This window comes from Sinocyclocheilus rhinocerous, unplaced genomic scaffold (assembly GCF_001515625.1).
Source record: "Sinocyclocheilus rhinocerous isolate Xijiao unplaced genomic scaffold, SAMN03320098_v1.1 scaffold4403, whole genome shotgun sequence".
Classification (NCBI taxonomy): Eukaryota; Metazoa; Chordata; class Actinopteri; order Cypriniformes; family Cyprinidae; genus Sinocyclocheilus; species Sinocyclocheilus rhinocerous.
The window spans coordinates 231,455-239,238 of NW_015648614.1; the positions used below are offsets into that span (position 1 = coordinate 231,455).

Here is a 7,784-nt window from a genome sequence, read left to right on the forward strand (position 1 = left end):
TATTTGGGTTGAACTGTTCTGGAACAGTGTTGTAAATACAACTTAACCACTGATTTCTAGTTGTGTCCTCTTTTGGAAGGCCAAACAAAGTAGTTTCGCTTTCACAACAAAACACACAGCGTTCTTTCTTTGCGTGAACATTTGGGCGGTGTTATGCAAATCTTCCCACTCAGTGACGTAGACGTGGGGGCGTGTTTAAACGAGGCGTTTTAGGAGGGCGTGGACAAGTCTTAACTTTTATAAAGAATATCTCTTTGTGTTTGATACTTTAGTCTTTGCAATTTTAGGGATCTTATCTATGCACGAACAGCTTGTAACACTCCAAAGAGAAAGGAAAATTAGAAATTGCATCATATGACGCCTTTAACTATAAGTGAGCTGACCTTGAACAATGCAGTAGTGCATTCAAGGTAAATTAAAAATCTCGAAGTGAAATATTTTTCCACATGTCTCTTCCTCAGTGGGGGAGGATCTCGTCTCAGATGTTTTACCAGCCCAGTTCTGACATTAATAGTGACAGCACATCCTTTTAAAATTCCACCCCAATTTTAAACATGCTCAAAAAATAGCATAACTGCAGGTACTTCCTGTCGTGAAGAGGGGTGCATTTCAGCTTCCAAGGTGCTAATGGTAAATTAGAGCTTTCTCTGCCTGCATCGGCTCCAAGTTCATCTATATGTGGTAGATTGCAACCCCCCACACCAAAGCAGTGCTGCATGCATGACTGATGCCTGAGACAGGCTACATACCTTCAAGGATCTTAAATGTACATGTGCCACACTCCAGCTGCTTTAAATAATGCCCTTTGATTAAAAAAAATAAAGAAATAATCTAACACATTCAGATGACCAAACATATTATATACACCATCACAAGTAATAATCATTTGAATGTCTTAGCAATTTTTTTTATTTAATTTTTTTTCAGTTTAAAGACAAAACTTTCAAGTAATGGTCAAAAGTGATGTCCTGGCTGGTCAGGAGGCTGAAAATCACCTCAGTGTGTGAACCAAAGTCTTAAATGAGATGTGTAATTGTAAAAAAAAAAAAAAATCTCTGACTGCAAGGAAAGTATAGAGGAGCTTGCTTGGAAATTGAACTTGTCATTTCTAACACAATAATGATCCCAAACACACCACGTATGCAACAAAGGTGATTTATAATCCAATTGAAAATCTTTGGAAACTTAAATATAAGCTGATGAATGATTAATAGCTTTGGGAAATATTTAATGAGGCTTTGCAAGAAATTATGCATGACACACATGTAAAGCTTACCAAGTTTAGCGTTTTCTTTTTTCCAATGTTACATACTACTCATATTTTGGTGGTTTAATCAAACTTGCAAGGTCATTAAAGGCAAATAATGTGCAAATATCTGCTCTGGACATCAATCTTGGCAATTACTTTATATGCAGCTGAAGAAAGGAAAAGTATTCACATTGCCTACATTTATGTAATTCATGTTGAAAAAAACAAACAAATAACAGCTCTAACGTATAATAGCTTAATTTCCTCCTCTCTACACTACCATTTATAATGTGGTCATTATTTTCATTATTACTGTTTTCTAATATAAAACAATAAAACTAGTAAAGCCACCCTTGGGGATGTACAAACTGCCATAGAGGTGAACAGGAATGATAACGGATTGCTTTATCCAGCTATCATTGAACTCCTTGTTTTCCCCGCTCAATGGTAAGAGAAACTCCACTGCAGGAAATCCTAGAGTAAGATTTTAGAATTAATCTTGTTTCGCACCATATGCCTTTTTATATTTAACGCATTGACAACTGCAGGCCATTGAAAAAATAAGAATCACATTTTCTCACACCTTGGTGTCATGAAATGTTTTAAAGTCATTGAAATGCCATTTAGTAAATGTCACAGTGTTTTTGCTGTTACCATGCACCATACAGGTCATCGATCCTTTTTCAGTGCCCCATTAAATTTAAGCATTTGGTCTTTACATTTGACTTCAGTGTGCACACTTGAAGGTTACAGAGGTCAAATGGTTCTTCTGAAGTGCTGAATTATCTCACTCATGTAAGCCTCCAAAGCCTGCAAAATGATTCCTTGTCAGTGGACATTCCATGACCTGAAACATTCATCATTCATCAGCAGAGCTGAAATGTTCACCCTTTGAAAGATGGTCAGAGACAACCAAATACAGGATCTTTTTTTTTTTTGTTGGCATGAAATGATAATTCACACTAAATTTTTCTATTTTTTAAGTGCATGTTATAGATTTTTATTGTGAATGATTCATAGATACATATGTTTTTTTTTTGAGCTCGTAGTTTTTAATAAAAATGTCATAACTGGATCTTCTGTTGAAAACTACTTCTTTCTGGTGACCAATAAGATATATTCTCCAATCATTTACTTCACTTAAACCCTGCCCCCTCACAATCGACTAAAAGCTCACATTCATTTTTAAGTGCAACGGCCAGATCTCAAAATCAACAACCCATGGATAGAACCTGCCCTATTTTTATTTTTTGATAATCTGTTACACTTGGATGTACGTCACAATATAGAAGAAAGTGAATATTTTACAAAAAAGGTACAGTACTTGGACATCTGTATCTTGTATGTGAGCTGCCTTTTCTCTACCAAATAAATTATACTGATTCCCCTGTAAAACCCCTATAACTCAGACAATTTCTGTCAGGTCTCCTGACTTTAATAAATGCTCAGAATTTGCTTAGCATTAAAATTCTTTATTTGTGAATATGGAATTTATATTCTAATTGATTGATGTAACTTAACTGCCTATGTTCTTGTTTAGGCATTTGTACAGTATGATGCCATTTAATAACCCTTGTTATGCATGATTTGTAAACTAATACATTTTGACATTTGTATCACTTAATCAGCTCCATATGTATGGCTTTTCTGACAAAATAAACTTGCTTGATAGCTCACCTGTTACAGCACTGTTCTTCTAATGAAGAGCACTTAGGCAGAAGTCCTGTGAAGCGCAAGACACTATAAAAACTCGTAGAAAATAGCATGGTTGCTTCAACAAATGCGTTTTCAATTCATGCTTTCTTTTGTTAACAAGTTAGGTTTAGGGTAGGATGTGATATAGGTAGTATGTTATTGTCAAATTCGCAAATTTTCCCTACAATACCTGGCACCCAACTGGGGGCTGTGGCTTACTGGTTAAGCTATCATTGTATGTTCCCTTTCGATACTTCACTCGTACTGCGTCGCTAGATATGATGTAGAAAACTCCTTTTACTCCGATTACTGAAATCTTTTTCATAACGCAGGGAAACTGCACGACCAGTGGTCCATGCAGATCAGATAAAAACGAACCAGTGATGAGGTAGCAGAGCTGCACGAGCCTATGGCTGAAATGGGCGGGGTCATCTGGCTATGTAAGCGGGCATTCTGGCATAGGATCCTCAGATTTATTCTCCTTCAGCGACAACGATTTTCTATTCGCTGCTCTACGAGACTTGAAGCCTTCTCGCCGTTGGCACGCCTCGCAGTAGATCGAGCTGACTCAGCGACCTGCTCTGCTTCAGCTGTTGCCGCTCCAGCCACTCATAAGCCGCCTTCAGCGTCTGCTAGCTGCTGCTTCAGCGCATCCCCTGCCACCATCCGACGAGTTTAAAAGAGCAAATTTCTAAGAGCAAATTTCCGCGGTGTTGATTCAAATGCTGCACCGCTGTTGTGGCTCGTGCAGGGTGCCCATGCATGCTGATGATGGCCACAGTGAGTGGGGAAATCCCATGCGGAAGCCGTGGTCACGGAGATGGATTATTCTCATTGCAAGAACATGAGTCTCTCCTTTCTGCGCTCGCTGATCGCTTTCTTTTCAGAGAGTGACCCCACCCCTTGCGCCCTCCCCTTTTCAGCAGGGCAGAGGATGTCAGCGCTCTGATACGAGTAAGCTCACTCTCTCCACACAGAGAGGCTTCTCCCGTTCTTTTCACCCACCCAGACCAGCATCCCTCTGCCATCGCGAGTGACTTGGTCTTGTTCGGGGCGTCTGAAGACGATCCCCTAGATGACAACATGTCATTGGCGGCCTCAGACGCAGAGGATTAGACAGTCTCTATGAACGACCCTGCCCCGTTTTCCATGTCCTCTTTAAAGCAGTTGAGTGGCTGGGTTTCGAGTGGTCTCCCGAGGAGCCCACTCACAGTCGCCTGGATGAATGGTTTTTGCCGGGGTGCTGCCAGGCCCCTCGTCAGCGCGCTTCTCCATTCTTTCCAGAAGTACACAACAAGCTTACTTAGTCGTGGCACGCCCCCTATTGGGCCCACCTATGCATGTCTGCTTCATCCTCCCTCACCACAGTCGACGGCACTGAAGAAAAGGGCTATGAGAAGCTGCCTCCGCTGGATGAGTTGGTGGCCACGCACCTCTGCTCGCACACTGCCATCGGATGATAAGCGAAAATCGCCCATCCTTCTGAGCCCTGTAGGACAACGTCAGCCCTCGCTGCATTGCACTCCATGGCCGTTCTCCAGGTCTTTCAGGCCAAACTCCTCCTTTCCATGGATGAGTCTGGACCCGACCCAGCTACATTTTAAGAGCTGTGACACTTCCTGCCCAAGTGTACTAACTCTGCAGCTGCTTCTAGTCGCCCCAGGCCTGCGCCAACTCAGCAGCCCGTGAAGCCTGCACCTTTGACTCTGCAAAGCACTATCTTAGCAGACAGGAAGAGGAAGGGGCTAAGTCTCGCTGCAGCCAGATCACCCCCCAAACAGCCTTGTTTATGCCTCCAAACACCCTGCTAGTTCCGGGTGCTGGAGACAATGTGAGTACTGGGCATGTTCGTGTGCCCATGCAACTAACCGCTGCAATAGCGGACAAAATAAAACACAAACATACTCAAAAAGAGAGCATTTTCCCTCTTCCATGTTTCATGAGTGTCAGGCCCCTCACAGCGACCTACCGCCCGAACCAATCCAACCCCTTGCCACACGGGCCGAGGCCATCCCCGGAGTGTCAAAATGGGTTTTGGGGATAATATACGAGGTTACTTACTTCAATTCGCTAAACTACCTCGACGACTAGCATGTCTTAGCCCAGTCAGAGACCAAGCTAGTATTCCACAGGTCCCTTCTCCTCAGCCACTTGGAGTGCCTGGGGCTCAGGGTCAATTTTGCCAAGAGCTCACTGTCTCCCAGCCAACGGATTCCATTCCTCTGAGCAGTTTCCGACTCAACCCAAACGAGGGCTGTAGTCACATCAGAGCGCGCCCTGACCATACAGCAGCCTGCAGCCTCCTTCAAAGTTGGAGCCTCTCTCCCTCTCAGAACATTTCAGAGAATGCTAGGCCTCATGGCCTCTGCATCTCCGGTACTACAGCTGGGCCTGCTTTGCATGCAATCCCTACAGTATTGGCTGAAACCCCAGGTTCCGTCCCATGCTTGGCATCACGGGCGCTTACGTATCAAAGTGGACCAGGTCTGCGTGGCAGCCCTGGCCCATTGGAAGAGCCCTCATTGGTTACAACAGGACGTGGCTCTGGGAATGGTCTGCAGAATGAAAGTTGTCTCGACAGATACGTCCAACACAGGTTGGGAAGCTCTGTGTGAAGACAGACCAACTTTCAGCTCCTGGTCGGACAAGGAAAGTCAGCTACACATCAACTGCCTGGAAATGCTGGCAGTTTGTTGAGCCCTTCAGACCTTCCTACTAGACCTAAAGGGACACCACGTTCTGGTCCTCTCGGACAGCATGACAGTGGTGTCCTATATAAAAATAGCCAGGGCAGGCTCAACTCGGAGCGCCTCTTCGGTTTGGTGAAACGCCTCTTGGAATAGGCATACCTCAACTTGCGTTCACTGAGGGCAACACATATGCCGGGCATATTGAACCAGGGAGCAGACATGCTGTCCCGGAACCATCTCCCCTCAGAGGAGTGGATACTCCATCCTCAAACGGTTCAGAGAATTTGGGAGATCTTCGGAAGGGCAGAGGTCGACCTCCTTGCCTCGAAACACAACTCTCATTGCCCAACTTATTTTTTGAAGGACAGGGATGTGTTGGCCCATGACTGGCCCAACCTTCTCCTTTACGCTTTTCCCCTGATCGCCCTGATTGCTCAGGTAATTAGGCAAATCAGGGAGCACAAACACAAGGTTCTCCTAGTGGCCCTGCTCTGGAGGAACCAACATTGGTTCTCGGAGCTGTCGCAGCTGCTCATAACAGCCTCATGGCCCATTCCCCTGAGACGGGACCTCCTTCCTCAGGTGAACAGAACGATCTGGCACCCCCAGCCTGAGCTGTGGGCACTGTACCTATGGCCTCTCAATGGGAGTCTACAGACCTCCCCGAGAACATCTTAAAAACTATTTCACAGGCTAGAGCCCCGTCTATGAGATGCCTCTATGCCCTTAAATGGTCTGTCTTCTCCACTTGGTGCACAGTGACCCAACCTCCTGCGACATATCAGTGATATTGTTCTTCCTCCAAGAGTTGGATAAGGGTCATACCCCATCCACTCTCAAGGTCTATGTAGCAGCTATAGTAGCTTCTCATGCTCCTGTAGCCGGTCAGTCAGTGGGCAGGAACAACTTAGTTGTTCACTTTTTGAAGGGGTCTCGGAGGTTGAATCCTCCTCGCCCTCTTAGTGTACCTACATGGGACCTGTCTATGGTTCTGAAGGCTCTTAGGAGTCCCTTAGGAGACTTGCAGGCGCTCTCTGTGAGCCCTACCTGCCTTGGGTTCGGGTCTAATGACTTCAAGGTCGTCCTAAAGCCAAGGCATGGTTATGTACCTAAAGTGCTCTCCACCCCGTTCAGAGCACAGGTTATCACACTCTCCACGTTTCCTGCCTCAGAGGATGACCAGGAGTTAAATTTACTCTGCCCTGTCAGGGCCCTGAGAATTTACATTGAGCGTTCCGCCCTGTTCAGGCAGTCAGAACAACTCTTTGTATGCTTTGTAGGCTACTCCAAAAGGCATCCAGCAGGATGCAGAGACTTTCCCAATGGATAGTCAAGTCAAGTAAAGTCACCATTATTTATATAACGCTTTTTACAATGCAGATTGTGTCAAAGCAGCTTTACAGTATTAAACAGGGATAGTTGAAGCGATTGTGCTAGCATACTCTTCCTTGGGCCTGCAATGCCCCATCGGAGTATGAGCCCACTCCAATAGAGACGTAGCCTCATCCTGGGCATGCTCTAGCGGTGTGTCCATTGCAGAAATCTGTGCGGCAGCCAGCTGGGTCTCACCGTCCACCTTTGCCAGGTTCTATAACCTGGACGTCCCTGCCTTGCAGGCTTGGTTCCTTTCTGCATAGTAAGTTGGCATGCACCTGCCATGAGGCAGGACCAGTTCTGAGCAGGGCTTGACCTTAACACGTTCAAAAAAGGCATCTGCCTTACTTTTTTATGCTCTTGGCCCTCCCTAAGTTCCTAGGCTGTACAGATTTTTTCTTGGAACGATTATCCAGGGCCGAGCTTGACCTCTGAGTTTAGCCCGCTTTGCCTCCTCTAGGGCCCCGATTTAGGTCGTAATCCCGAATTAACGGCTTACCGTGTTCTACTTGGTCCCTCTGGGCAATTCACATATCAGTCTTTCCTCTATCATATCACAGCGTGATTGTACTGGTTCCCCATCGCGTCTATCGACTCAGTATGAGTGAAGTATCGAAAGGGAATGTACTCGTTTACTAACATAACCTTGGTTCCCTGAGATAGGGAATGAGTACTGCGTTGCTAGCCCTGCTATGTCGCTGCACAATTCAGTGACATTGCTTCAGTCTAATTAACCTGAGGATCCTATGCCAGAATGCCCGCATATATAGCCAGAT

The 7,784-nt window shown here is 45.2% G+C and overlaps 1 pseudogene; it reads left to right on the top strand.

The window, feature by feature from the left end:
• Positions 1–6,964, top strand: part of LOC107709984 (putative nuclease HARBI1) — a 10,890-nt pseudogene extending 3,926 nt beyond the window's left edge.
• The last annotated feature ends 820 nt before the right edge of the window (positions 6,965–7,784 follow it).